Raw genomic sequence first — 15,639 nt, forward strand, 5'->3', positions numbered from 1 at the left:
TACATTTTTACATAATTATCAAGCTCAACCATATGTACAAAAATGGTATTTGATTATTTAGCAAACTGTCTGTGTAGTTTAAAACAACTCCACTCTCCATCTTTAGTATCTAGTCATCTTCTGGTTCAATAAAATATAGTATTATGTATTAACTGTCTTTCCTGATAAAAAGGGTCATTGTAGACTATTCTACTTATTTTACAACACCTAATTGTAAAACATGTACACTCTCTTTATACAAAATTAAGTACAGGGCTTTATTTCCCATTTCTATCACCTTAAAACAAATGCAAAACAAAAATTACAACTCTTTACAATTAATCTCTCTCATCATTTCAAACATTTGAACATAACTTTAGTGAACTTTGCTTAAATAGTATGTCTAAATTGCCAAATAAATGAAAAACAATCTAACTACTTAGTTCCATACTGATGCTATGGCTACAATATTGCTATTAAGGAAATGAAAATAACTCACAATGACTACTTTGTTTTACTCCATATGGTTCACCTGACTGTAGAAATGATTATTCATTAGTCACTCAATACATTACTTTTTTTTTTGTGGCTACTGTTTATATTCAATTTTAAATGTCAATAATTACCATAACATAATGAAGAATATTTTTAAATTTCTCACTCAATTTATGTCTAGGTCATCAAAATGTATAAAAATGTACACCAACCATGCCTAACACTAACTTATGAAGGAAAGTTAAACTGTAAGCAAACTGTTTATTAATGGATTTTATGTTTAATTAACATAACATGAGCAAATTAATCTATTAAAAATTTAGTATACAGTAAAATTAATGTATGTTGAATGTATTTTACAATATTTATTTATACAAGCTAAGTTTTCACCAATATCTGACACATACTTTTGATACAACTACAGTACTGAATTCCAAATAGGTCAAAATGATATAAATATTATGATTTCAGTCATTGCCTGATAACAACTTAAAAAAATCTCAATATTTGGACATTGGCTTTTCACCTCATAAAACCTAAACAAGTATGGCAAATGGTATACAAGCCCACAATTTCTTTCATAGTTATACATTTTAAGACAGTAAAATGACAAGACATCCAAGTTATCTATGTGATTTTTTTAAAAACAGATCCAAGAACAAGATTAAAACTGTCTACACTGAAAACTACAAATACTAAATATTCATTAAAAATAATAACTTCCATTAGTAGATACACAGTCCTGATGAATGCACAAGTCATTAAATAGTTTATGAGAATGAGTGCTACAAATCTAATGCACAATGCTACTGTTTCATTAATTTATTAACCATGTTGTGAAGTGCTTGCTAATGCCATATTTTGAGGAACAAAGGGGATCAGCTTCTGGTGACAAACCATGTGACACTGCAAGCTAGCTTCCGAAACATAAGACTTTCTACAGATGATACACTGGTAGGGTTTCTGTATCGATGGGTGTCGTAAATGCAGTTTAAGATGAGTTTTCATGTTGCCCTTTTGTGTAAAAAGCCTACCACACTGAGGGCATGCGAAACGTCTCTCACCTGTGTGAATAAGCATGTGGGTTTTGAGGTTGCCTTTCTGGCTGAATGTTTTATCACAGATCTGGCACGGGTAGGGTCGCTTGCCAGTGTGAACACTCATGTGATGATCAAGTACCAGCTTCTGAGTGAAACTCTTTCCACATACTTTACAAGAAAATGGTTTAATCCCCTCATGGTCCTGCAGATGTATCTGAAGGTTCCCTTTTAATGTGTAACTCTTTCCACAATACTGGCAACGATATGGTTTCTCATTATAATGAGTACGCAGATGATAAATTAAGAAACTCTTTTCTGAAAAGGCTTGGAAGCAGATTTCGCAAGGGTATGGTTTATCGCCCGTGTGAATTGTTTGGTGGTTCTGAAGACTTTCTTTGGAAGAAAAACATTTTCCACAGAAATCACAGATGAAAGATTGCATGACACCATGCATAGTGTAACAGTGATCAAGCAGAATTTTCTTTTGACTGAATTTCTCTTCACACATGTTGCAACTGAATATATCCAGTGAATGACAAGACCTATGTAAACCACTTTCTTTTTCTGAATAAGATTTTCCACAATTGCAGTAATATATCTTTGTAGAGTTGCTCTCCATTCCAATCTGTAACTCTCCACCTGCTGAGTGTTCTCTGCTAGACTTAACTGATCCACCACCACCACGTGAGCTAGAAGCATTGCTTGTTTTCCTCTGCAAGTTGCATGGCAATGATTTTGAATGCTGTTGATTATTCAGGTCAGGACATGACGAAGTTTCAGGATTTTCTGATTCAGCAATGCTCTGGACATTTTCTTGTAGATGTTCACCATTTTGTGAAGAAAGCCTAGCTAGAAAACTTAATGAAGAATCCATGCTTGAAGCAAAGGATGTACGAATGCCCCTGGAAAAAAAATTTAAAGAACTATACGTACTTACGATCTATACATTACTTTATAATAGGTCCTTTTCAGTATACTGTTCACAATACACTGCAAAAGTCTTGTGTACACATACAATCGCTCTTACAGACAATCTCGTTGTCTTCAATAAATAGAATGAGAATTACATGCAATAAACGACTGCAGTTTGTGATATAATGAGACTAGCACCTCATATTTATCCATGACCAGATGCCCCATTATCTTGACCTGGGCATAGTTATAGGTTTAATTGGTATTTAGGAGATGATAATCTCCATATATGTACCAGCAGGAATCAATTTCACTGGTTACAGAGAAAAGAAACATAAAATAATGGTACCTTTGTTTTACAGACAATGTAATTTGCATTCCTCTCCCCAGCTAAGATAAGAGAAAAAAATTTCAGACACCAATCCACCATATGCTGTAAATTGAAACTATTTGTCTTGTGTGGTTACCTATTAAATTCAACTGAGAAAGTGGTTTACAAATTTACGTATACCATGTGTCTGATACTTTCTTAAATCACAAGCTGCTGCAAAAAATGACAGTACTTTTAAATTTAACATGTAAAATATATACACAAACACTTTTTATTACAGAAGAAAATACAGAGCCTACATTTCAACAATTATTGTAGCAAAAATAATTAGCTTAAAGTATAACACAATTCCTCTCTTACATATTACACATAGGTTCATGCTCTTCCAGTAAAGTTAATGAGCAATTCACAAGTTATGTGCCAAAAGTAACCCGAGACTAAGGTAAAATATAGTTCTCCATATATTTTTTTATCAAAACTATGTGGCAAACAAACAGTTACATCTTTAAAGGCCAAAGATTCTAGAAACTTCATAACAGAAATGAACTGATCATTAAGCAACTTAGATGGCTTACACTTTTAAATGGACGAACATTTAGTTTTCTGTCTTGGATGAAAAAAAGATCATTCTTATCTGACAAACAACTTCATTATTTTGCTTTTTCTTAATTTTCTAAAAGCTAAATAAATTATTAATTTTTATTAAAAATAAAAAAGAAACCAGAAAATTATGATATTATTACAGTTTTATTTAACAAGCGTAGAAACCTTTTGGCAAAAAAATCAATTGCAAAATAATTTTGAAAAATATCATTCAATAAAGTATATTCTACATGAATTCACATAAGGGAATTTTATGTCTAACCAACTTAGTTTTTGGCATGGCAGTTGCTTTATTTTTAAATCTTGGGGACATTGTATAACTTAATTTTCAAAACCAAAACTTTTAACAAGGTGACACATAAAAGACTGATTAAAAAGTTGACTTCCTACATGGATAGAAAGTGAAGAAAGTTAAGAAAATATGCATAACTACAAAATAAAGAATGATTATAATTTTTATTTTCTTTGAATAATATGGATAAGTGAGTTCAACCCTATTTCAGTATTTGTTAATGATATTAAAAAAAACTATGGGAAGATCTCATATTATCTGGTATTGTTTTTGTTATTAATTAAGGACTTGAAATCAGTATGGATCATCAACAAATGATGCCACAATGTTAAATATTACTGGAAATGTATAGAGTAATACATCAATGAACTCTGAATTAAAAAGAAAAAAAGGAGAAGGGCACACTTCTAGGAGAGAAGCTCTAGTGGTATCGAAAATAGAAAATATTAAAGATATTACTTATGCTTTATAATTTAAGTGCTGTAGTTTAACCTTAAAATTATTTAACCTTTATAATACTAGATTTACAGTTACATACAAGAAAGATGATTTCTAACGTAAACTTTTAAATTTTAGTTAAATTGAATCATAGATACAGGTTTTATTTTTACTCACCACAATTTTATAAATGAAAAAAAAAGTGAAAACAGTATAATAGTTTGCATTTTGGGCCAACTTAAGCAGGTGTACTTTGTAGTATTAATACTACTAGCAGTAGTTATTAACAGTCTAGGCTAACATTTGCTTAACGTTTACTAAGTACTGCATTTATTAAGTTCAGTTAAGCTGGTGGTGATACTAGTAAAAGTAACACTAAGTCTTATCATTCAATTGTAACTTGTCGCACTAAACGTTTGAAAAATAAACTTTCATTTTTTTAAAGTTCTAGCGGGTAATCTACCAATTAAGAATTTTTCAAATATGATGACTAACCTTGAAGTTTGCAGAATATCGTCCAAACAGTCGACAAAACTTCTTTACATTGATTTGTTTTTGTTTTTAATTAACCTACCGCCAAATGTATGATCAAGCAAAAGGCTGGACGTTGTTAGACCAGTCGCCCTCCCTTCCATACAATTTTACTAAAATTAAAACATAGATTAAACTTTCTCTTTATAAATTACCCGGAATCATCTTAACAATTACATTCACAGTTTAAATAATTAAATATATTATATCCATATTATTTCAAATGTTAAAGAAAAAAATGGAATCAACTATTTTTTCATTCATATCTCTTAATTTACTTATTAGTCTAACAATCGTAAGCTCAATAGTTTTGCGTGTGACACAAAGTTAAAATGACTAAAGAGACATCTATTTTCCCCTTTTGAAAAACAAAAGAAAGAAAAGTACAATATAAATTATATGTAATTATTTATTTCTATATTGGAGGTATTACAAATTGTTTATTACGGAATCAACTAATCCGCTGACTCAATATGATACGCTTACTTTCCCAGATGGTCAGCGCTAAGTCTGAAGACTTATAACGATCAAACTGGGTTTTGATAACTATAACGGACGCAGAACAGATACCTTAGTATGTAGCTTTACACTTAACAACAAGCAAAAAAACATGACATGAAGGGAAAACTCAAAGCCATATGCACCAAGCTGCAAGAACTATCATGTTACTAAAATATGAAAATTAAAGAAGAGATCTAAACCAATTACATCAGTCAAAGCACTCTCACAATCAACCACTATGTGCGTTTATAAACGCAACCAACGCAATTTGCTCCTTAACGTGGTCTCGATTATTTTCAACTTATTAAAAGTTCTTTTCACGAGACATTTGACCGAATAAAAGAGCCGGGAGTTAGTCATAGGCAGTGCAAAAATAAGTTTAAGCTCCTGTACACAGGTTCAAAACCCTTTATTGTTACGTTTGTTTGTTTTTTATTTCAGAGGAATCTCCGATTTATTATATTACATACGTTACTCATTACTATTTTAAATATCCGGAAATTAGAATTTGAATTTCAATATTAATATATATCAAATTCATGGTACTTGCCAACAAGACCGATGCACACAATTTTTTTTCTAACACAGATGTATTTTAATATACAAACAATAAATTTATAATAACGGTCATTACTAACAGTTATTTCAAATAATGCTTTATACAGGAGTGTTTTACAAACTTACAAATAATACTGAGTCTTATATCCGGTCTAGAATTGAATGTTTATCGACGATCTAAGTCCACGACAAGCAAATTATTTCCAAGTTTATATCGTCACACCTCGCTGAAGAAAGCTAGCTTCATTGGCCTCACACCGCTGACTTGTGCTGATGTTGTTATTTAATGTCCTCGTAGAAATTCTAACATCCAAAGTAATTCACTGAAGTTGCACGCCTTTTAATCTAAGAAGTTTATAAATTCCTGTACCTTTCCTATGAATAAGGCTTTGGTTTCCTCTTCACCTTGTTCCATCCATTTTAATTCGGTTATAATTGTCATAAAACCACAAACTGAAATTGCATTTGGATTATCTTATTAAATTCTCTGTGATAAAAAACTGTGCGTTTGCTCTTAATTCTATTATTTTCCAAGTATTTCGTAATGCTAAAGGGATCCCATACAGTACAAGATGAGAAACTTCACACACACAAAAGCACTGCAAAACATATGGTGCTTCATTTTTACATCTTTATCTGTCATTCAGTTTTCTTCTTGTCAGCACGAGCCTGTGACAGGTCAGTTAGAATGGTATAAACATAATAATGGATATCAGGTTTTTAATTCTTAAAGTGATATTATTCCAAACCTTGAGGGTTTACTGAAATACAGATTCGAAATTCAATGACAACAAACGTTTTCTTTCGTTTTTACCTTCGGATATGGTTAGTTGGTTGGTTGAAAGTCCGGTAAAAAGTTAAAAGTAAATTTACTAAACTTCATAAAAGGAAATTCAAGTAAAACAAAACAAAATTTAAAAAATAACAAGAGAGAAACTACAGTAATTCAAATTGTAAAGGACTTTCACCTTGTTCCATCCATTTTAATTCGGTTATAATTGTCATAAAACCACAAACTGAAATTGCATTTGGATTATCTTATTAAATTCTCTGTGATAAAAAACTGTGCGTTTGCTCTTAATTCTATTATTTTCCAAGTATTTCGTAATGCTAAAGGGATCCCATACAGTACAAGATGAGAAACTTCACACACACAAAAGCACTGCAAAACATATGGTGCTTCATTTTTACATCTTTATCTGTCATTCAGTTTTCTTCTTGTCAGCACGAGCCTGTGACAGGTCAGTTAGAATGGTATAAACATAATAATGGATATCAGGTTTTTAATTCTTAAAGTGATATTATTCCAAACCTTGAGGGTTTACTGAAATACAGATTCGAAATTCAATGACAACAAACGTTTTCTTTCGTTTTTACCTTCGGATATGGTTAGTTGGTTGGTTGAAAGTCCGGTAAAAAGTTAAAAGTAAATTTACTAAACTTCATAAAAGGAAATTCAAGTAAAACAAAACAAAATTTAAAAAATAACAAGAGAGAAACTACAGTAATTCAAATTGTAAAGGACTTTCTGTAGCTTAACTGTAAACTCCATATCGAACTAGATGAAGTGTGATTTTTAAAAGGGAACCACATTAAAAATGTGTAATGTATAAATTTAAAAACTTAAATGGCTTTAAAAAATTAATGGCCTTTAAAAACTAAAAATATTACCAAGATGGACAGTGTTACCATCACCAATGATACTGTCTAATGTTATGGACAAACCTTGGGACATAATATGGTGAAAATGGTGCCGTCGTTGCGAATTGTAAGGAATGACAAGAAGGTAAAATGTGGCTTATTGTGATCTGAGTGTTACAGAAAGTACACAATGGTGCATCAGTTCCAGATAAAAGAAAATAATGAGTTAAAAAACTGTGACCAATGCGTAGTCTAGTTAGAACAACTTCCTCTTTCTGATCCTTAGGGAAGCAAGACGACCAAAGTCCAATACAGGGTTTTATTTGGAAAAGCTTGTGGTCACGTTGCTCATTCCAAGTCGACTGCCAGCTGGCACAAAGCCGAGCCTTGAATACAGGACCATAGTACATGTATGGGACAGGCACAGTAGTGATAATGCCAGAGCAGATAGATTTAGCTGCAGTGTCGGCGAGCTTGTTCCCGCAAATACCAACGTGGCCCAATATCCAGAAAAACTGGATAGAAGTAGATGTTAAAGAGAGATGGGCCAGTTGGTTTTGAATATCGGCGATAACAGGGTGTGAACCAACTTGAAGTGATTCCACGGCCAGTAGAGAACTAAGCAATTCAGTATAAATTGTGCAGTTTGAGTACTGCTTGGCATCTATGTGATCCAAGGCAAGAGATATAGCATACAGTTCAGCAGTGAACACAGAAGCTGTAGAGGGGATTCTGCACGCAACCACTAAACCACAACAAGCCATGACAGAGCCCACACAGTCACCTGATTTCGAACCATCTGTATAAATAGGAATGGAGAGATGGTTCAAAAGATGTTCAGGAACTAGCAGACAGTATTTCTAATCAGAAGTGTCTAATTTTCTCAGATGAGTTAAAGATAGGTCACAACTGGGGACTGTAAGAAGCCATGGTGGGATGAGCTGACGACTGGATACAGCAATGTTATCCAAGGACAGACCCAATTCGTCTAACTGCACCTGGATACGAAGGCCAAAAGGACCAATGGCAGACTGTCTGGTCTAAAAAAGCATGGTCCATCGAGGAAGGATAATACAACCCCAGGTGGGAAACTTTGATAAAGAACAAGTTTCAAAGTATACAGTAAAGACAGTTGCAAACAGCAGAGGTGTAGAGGAGGTTCATGATACTGTGTACAAGCTCTGGACTGGGGAAGAGTGGAAAGACCTGGTGCAGAGCTAAAGTCCCTGATGATGAGTGGGGTCCAGCATCTTCAAGGCTGAGACCCCAGAAGAGCCATAAACCAGTGATCTAGTCTAGTTTCGATCAAATAAGAGCATGATATATCTTAAGCATAGAATGTCGATCCACTTCTCAAGTGGTAGAAGAGGACACAGACGATATTCAGTACTCTTGTACATTTGATCCGTATCTGCTTGATGTGTGGTATAAAGGTCAGCTTAGTCTGAGATCACAGGCAGCACAACTTCACCGATACAGAGTTCAGAATCAGGGTGAATACTCCATTGGCAGCAAAAGTGCATGCAAACGGTTTTAAAGAGAGAGAAGATAAAGCCATTTGCTGTGGTCTACTGCAGCAAACAATTGAGGGCAGTCTGTAGCTGCCACTCAATATACCTCATGTTTGACGAATGTCATGAGATAAGGAAGTTCGTCGACATAGAGCCTGTTTGTAACAGTGAGATTGAGCTGTTCAGTGATGCCATTTTTTATAATGAAAAGTGTGACACTCAGAACACAGCCCAAGTTGCTGTAGAAAAGAATTGGAAAATGGCAAACCCACATGAGCTCGGAATCTCTTGTCTATTAACAATTTTTTAAATAAAAATGGGCAAATGGCCACGTAACCCATATATATGGAGGTCTCACAAAATGCCATACCTCCATGTTGTATCATATGCCATTTCAATTTCAAAGAATATTGATACAAAATGTTGTCGTTTGAGAAAGGCTTTTCTGATTGATGTTTCAAGTCGAATTAGGTGGTCCGTGGTGGAGAGCTGTCGTCGGAACCCACACTGGGTGGGCAAGAGGAGGATGTTTGATTCAAGGAACCAAACAAGACGAGCATTAACCATCTGCTCTATGCTCATCAAAGCAATTGGAAGGTGGTTTGAAAAATCTTGGGATCCTTCCCAGGCTTGGAGAAAGGTAGGACAATAGCCTAGCACCAGGCATCAGGAAAAACATTCTCCTGTCAGATCTGATTAAAAACAATCAGAAGGATAGCAAGAGAAGCAGGAGGTAGATGGTGCAGCATCTCGTAGTGTACATCATCAGGCCCAACTATTGTACTGCAGACCGATGAAGGACCAATTTGAGTTCCACCAGTGTAAAGGGACAATTATAGTCATAGAGACAATCGGCACGAAAGAAAAGAGATGATTGCTCTGCCCGAGGAAATACAACCCAAGGAAATACAAATGGTTACAGCCTCCAAGGGTGTAGCAACTGGCAAAGACAGGGTGGTCACATGCTGATCAACCAACAGTGCCACCACTCCATGCACTTGTCCATCACACAACCTTTCACTTCTGTACAGAGAAAACTGCCGAAAGGTGACTGTATTGGCAGGTTTCAAAAATGTTTCCTGTAAGGAAAGACAAACAGGTGGTAGAAAGCAATCAGTGTTTTGATGTCAACCAGATTAGAGCATAAAAACTTCGACAGTTCCATTGTATCAGTGTGGCCATTTCCATTTAGGTGTAGGTGAATTGGGTGGAAAACGCTTCTGTTTATGATGTCTTTTTTTCCCTTACTGTCCTTATTCGAGGGAGGTCTATTGATCTCCATAGATCCTGCCCTGGGTCGATTGGGCAGGTCTTTGCTGTTGGAAGGGGATTCCAGAGACTGAGGACGTGAACAAATGATTCTTTTGCATCTTGGGGTGAGAGAAGAAAATAAATCCGAGGAAATGCCTGTACCTGGAACCAAAGGATGTGGATATTGGGGTTTGGTGGAATGTATGTAAGGGACAGAGATAGGTATTGAAGTTGATTCCTCAATTTTTTTAACAAAGGTCAAAAGACTACATTTGTTTGGAGAACGATTCTTTAGAAGGCACAGAGAGATCTGTCTGCACTCCCACTGTAGTTGTGGAACGAAGTGCAGCAGCATAATGCGAGATGAGGTGGTAGACAACAATTTTCGAGCATCAGGATACGAAATATTATGAATCGTTTTCAAACGGTGTACCTCTTTTTATTCCCACAATTTTGGGCAAAAACGAAAGTAGAATGGGTGAGAGCCATTGAAATTGACACAATAAGGGTCCATTTTACACTCACAGGCATTATGGTCCTTGCCACTGCAATGAGCACACATCAAGTAACCACGACATGACATCAAGTGGCTGAACCTTTGACACTGGAAACATTGGAGAGGGTTTAAAATGTATAGCAATTAAGATAACCTACCTTGATCGTGGCAGGCGGACGTGGTGACGTAAATGTAAGAATAAGGACATTGGTCGGCATCATAATTCCAACTTTGCGAATGGAGATACACCTCACTGCAGAAACTCCTTAGGTGGAGAAGCCAGCGAAAATCTCAGACTTTGGGATGTTCTTCAAATCCCTCTCAACAATAACCCCACATGATGAATTCAAAGTAGCATGAGGTGTAACCTCAATAGGCACATCTCCAATTGCCTTCGAATGCAAGAGATCAGTGATGTCGAGAAAACCCACTTGTAGAGAAATATTTATGCAAAAACGGCTCGTTTGGGTTGAGAAAATATTTTACATAAAAGAGGGAACGTTTCGACCTTCTTTGGTCATTGTCAGGTTCACAAAATGCAAGAGAAGTTCAGTGTTGAGATGTGGATGTTTCCACCAATATGTCACCAGATTAAAGCTTCTTTACTGACATTGGAGAGCCAGCAAGTCCCTCTAGTCCCTTCTGAATTAAAAAGGGAGACATTTGCCCTAAAGGTTTGTCTGAAAGTGAGTGCAATATAAGAAAATGAGGGACAACAGATGGCACAGATGATGAGGATTGTTGCTCAGAATCTTCAAGACGTGATCGTTTACCTATAGACTGTTTTTCACCATTTTATTAAAATTTTTAATTGAAGTATCCATAATTTCGGTGCCCACTGACCCCGCCCACTACGGAGGCCTACGAGGGGTCGTACTACAATGTCAAACAAAGACACTGCAACAATGCCAGAGTTTCGTGAGCACTATACCCATACACCAGCATCAGATATAATGTCCACAACACCTGTTGAGAACATCCAACACTGGTGCTTGGTTGACCTTAGCCTAAGTGGACCAACCAACTGACCCAAGGCCGCCCGTCTACAGGAATTCAAGGCCAACTTGGTATGTTAGGGTTGGACCCCTCAACCATTAGGATCCTCTTCTCCCCTTCACGGGTTGCCACGCAAGCAAACACGTGGGGGGATGTTTAGATCCCAGAGAAGGTAAACTGAAAGAACAGAACTTTCCCTGGCAGGTCACCTCACCACGTACAGGAATCCACATCGAGGGGCTTTGGATAGGTCTAAAATAATCTAACGTTTTCATTTACAAGTTGTTGGATAAAGGGCCAAAACTTTCAAAAACATTAAGAAAGGTATGTACTACAACCGCAATTTTCAAATAATTCACACTGCTAAAAGTGAATTGTTGATTTTGTTCTGGATAACACCTGGTTTTCCGAAGGTAAAGCTGCACTTCATGAATAAAGGTCAACACGAGTGAGTTTTCTTGAATATTAGGGTCAAGTGATATTTGAAATTATATCTTCCTTTATGTTTGAATGGTAACGTGTAATCATATACCGTGACCATAGAATATTGCCGAGTTGTTTGTTAACGTGTTGCCTGCAAGGAACGAACTTATCGGATTGTTAATATTTTTTTTCCCTACACATCTGAGGGCATAGACTATATCAGAAAAAACAAACAAACAATTATTTCTTAGGGATAAATTATTCATGTATTGTTTCTAGTTCTAGATGTAAAAAACAAAAACTGCCTGTATTTAAATTTTGCTGTGGAAGTCGTGATATGCTATGTACGCCATTGACAGTAACCATGCATAATTGAAGAAAAGGATAAAATACAAATCAAAATTAAAAATTGAAAACGTGAATGGTTTGAAGAACAGCGACCGGTAGTGTTCAACTGAAGAATATCAATTTTTAACGGAAATACAGCAACAAATTCAGATAACAGTACAGTACATTTAATGTTGCTGTGAGATCGCACAACTTTAAAACTTTCTTTTTCAGATATCGTTATTGATATTTTGTTCATTTGTTTTGTTAGCCATCCCTTATTAAGCAGTGTAAGACTAGAGGAAGGCAGCTTGTCATCACCACCAACCGCAAACTCTTTTACCAACGAATAGTGGGATTGACCGTAACATTATAACGCACTCACGGCTGAAAGGGCAAGCATGTTTGGTGCGACAGGGATTCGAACCCGGACCCTCGGAATACGAGTCGAACGCCTTAACCCACCTGGCCATAATTTTTTTGTTCAAGAGGGTGAGTATGATAATACAAAAACAATAATGTCGCCTCTCCGAGAGAACAGAAACTACCCACTTCATAGTTTTTTCAAATAAAAGTACACAATTTAAACTCAGTGACTTTACTAAACGAAGCAAACAAAATAAATTACAAGAATTGTCTGTGAAAATATCTAAAAAAAATTTAAGTGGAACTGTTATTTTTGATTCATAAACAATTAAGATGTAGGTAATAGTTACAATTTATCCAATTTTAAGCTCGTAAAAATGTATTTAACATAAATGTTGTACACTCGAACTATAAATTAGTTAACCTTGCGTGTCACGTAACGTCTCTGTTTCCATTTATGAAGTAATCTAACAATCTTTCCAGGATCTTGGGCTATATTCTAATCCAGATTTTCGAGCTGGGTTTGAACCTGCGCATTACCACAAACTATTCCCTGCACTTTAAGGTCTTATAGCTGGTCTAGAACTAAATGTTTTATTGACGATTCAGGTCCACAATGAATAAATTAATTTTGAGTTGATGTTTTCACAACGTAGTTGTCTAATAATAATAATACTCTCTTGGTGCGTTGCTTTTTATACGAATCACGTGAGACTCCAGAACGATTACCAAAGTTCGATCGACAACAATACTGTCAATCACCAGTATTACATAACCACCTAGTACACTTGATTCTTACACTCAAGAATCTTCTACAAATTTCAAGAACAAGCAGGCCTTGGGGAATACACAGTCAAAAAATATGTCACACGCAAAAACAAACAATACTGAAAGAAGCGTAGGTATTAAAATAAATGTGTAACTGTAAACCCGTTAGAGGACACAAGGTAAGTAGTCATGCCCTGACTATCAGCAGGAGCCACAGAAAGTCTAGAAGAGAAAAACAACAAGGAAAAAGAACAAAACAGGTGACATCATTTCATGGTTCTACCACTTCTGAGATGCCTCTAAACATAAAGGAATAAAGAAAAGGAGTCATGTGTAACTCATAGAGAGCTACGGCAAATAAATGAATCCCTTCCAACAAGGAATTTCTGAATTTCTCAGTAAATTCCAACAGTATATACCCCAGGAAACCAAAGAAAGAACAGAAAATCTAGTCATGGTTGAAATCAGTAGAAGACCCCATTTGACCTCAAGTTGATATAGGGACCCTCAGTAGGCTTCAACAACATTTTTGGAAGAAAATATTTCATAGCAAGAGTGAGGGTCAAACAAATACAAGAATTATGATCTGTTTAAAGTGATCACAGGGTTTAGTCTAGAATTTCACATATCAAAAAGTGTATCTAGTATGTGGAATCAATATATATATATCCACCAAGGTATGAGGTATACCTATCCTACAACATAATAAAGCTGTAAATTTTCCAGCACAAACCAGGTGAAGGAGGAAAAACAAAGAATTCTTCCCAACTTTTCCACCATCAAGGAAGGAGTAGACTTAAAGGTATCCAAGTCTTGCTCACAGTACCAGGACAGAGGATGTAGTTACACAGGTGAGTGTCACAAGACCAAAATTCATAAATGGCATTTAAGTGGGTTCTAAAAGACTGGAGCAAATAAGACCAGTGCAATCCTTAGACTGGTAAAGTGAAGATCAAGGAACAATTGTGTGTCAGTGAATGATACGTTTTGGAACTTGTATTATCATGCTTTAAGTTATATTTAAATAAAAGTTTGATGAAATATAAAGCACAGAAATTAAATTAAGGGTAATAACTAAATTATTTCAAGAAATAAGATGCCAGCTAAAACCTATCACCATTAACAGTAGTAGTTGCATTATAATCAATTCAATAGTAATTTAGCAGATGGAGTGATCTTTGAGATTAATGTGAAGTCTATGCAAACAAAATTGTCAAAACTAGTATCTCAATCTTTATTGAAGAGGTTTGATAGAATTATTTTCCACTAAATACTTTCATCTCTTTAACAAGCAGTTTTAAGAATAATTTGTACATGAAAAGTTTCAAGACAGATTACTCCAATAATTCGTCTCCTTCCTGCATCTCCTTTAAACTCACTACCACCAGTTGACCCTTGCCTTTAGTTTCAGTTCTTATCAGGTCATCTAGTTTCCTGAAGTTCCCTGGGTCAGTTGAAAATACCTTAAAAATATTCATACCCACACATAAGGTTTTATATAGTTAAATAACTAAGATACTTTAATCAAAGTTTGTTTACAAAATTAAAATGAATTTCAAACAGTTATCTCTGAAACAGTCTTGTTCACATGCTTTCATGCTGTCAACAGCCATGAAAGTACGAGTTTTCACTGTCCTTGAAATAATGCAGACCATGTGTTAACTTACCCAAAGCTCTACACTCTCTCAACTTCCATATCATTTATTGTTCATGCATTAGGAGAAAGTACATAATTTGTGCTTTCCTGCCATAATCCACATAAGCCCATATTTTACATAAGTCAGATTTTCATTTTGACATTTCTGTTATTAACTTTGTTCATTATGACTTTTAAAGTCAACATTTAATACTGTTGCAAATGTTTTTACAAGTATCAAATATTTTACATTTTTGTGAATGCCTTATTTGCATAGTTTGATTCTACCATGTGTGGAGTTGGTATGGTTGTATTATTGCCCCTATATCAGGCAGCTAATTCAACATACTCTGTTGGTGTCCATCACAGGTTACACATTCATGCAGATGCCCTGTTGCAGATCATCTACTCTTCTTATATAATGAAAATTAAATAAATAAATAAAAAAAAGACCTTCTGTTTGAGTCTATTCACCATGATTTTTCAGCTAGTCCTAATTCTGAAGAGGTTTATGCTGGTTTGATTTTCTTTTTTCTCGGATTTA

At 35.2% G+C, this 15,639-nt stretch overlaps 1 protein-coding gene across 4 annotated transcripts in view; it reads right to left on the reverse strand.

The window, feature by feature from the left end:
* The window catches only part of LOC143253318 (lissencephaly-1 homolog), a 96,708-nt gene extending 81,911 nt beyond the window's left edge, over window positions 1-14,797 (reverse strand). Inside the window, exons 1-2 of one of the 4 annotated variants that reach the window (XR_013029505.1) lie at window positions 5,807-14,797; window positions 479-2,416 (exon numbers count right to left, since the gene is read on the reverse strand). The gene's annotated coding sequence lies outside the window, so the exon portion shown is untranslated. The other 3 variants (XR_013029504.1, XM_076506999.1, XM_076506997.1) reach the window with 3 other exon arrangements.
* Between the last annotated feature and the right edge of the window lie 842 nt (window positions 14,798-15,639).

This window comes from Tachypleus tridentatus, chromosome 6 (assembly GCF_004210375.1).
Source record: "Tachypleus tridentatus isolate NWPU-2018 chromosome 6, ASM421037v1, whole genome shotgun sequence".
Taxonomy (NCBI): domain Eukaryota; kingdom Metazoa; phylum Arthropoda; class Merostomata; order Xiphosura; family Limulidae; genus Tachypleus; species Tachypleus tridentatus.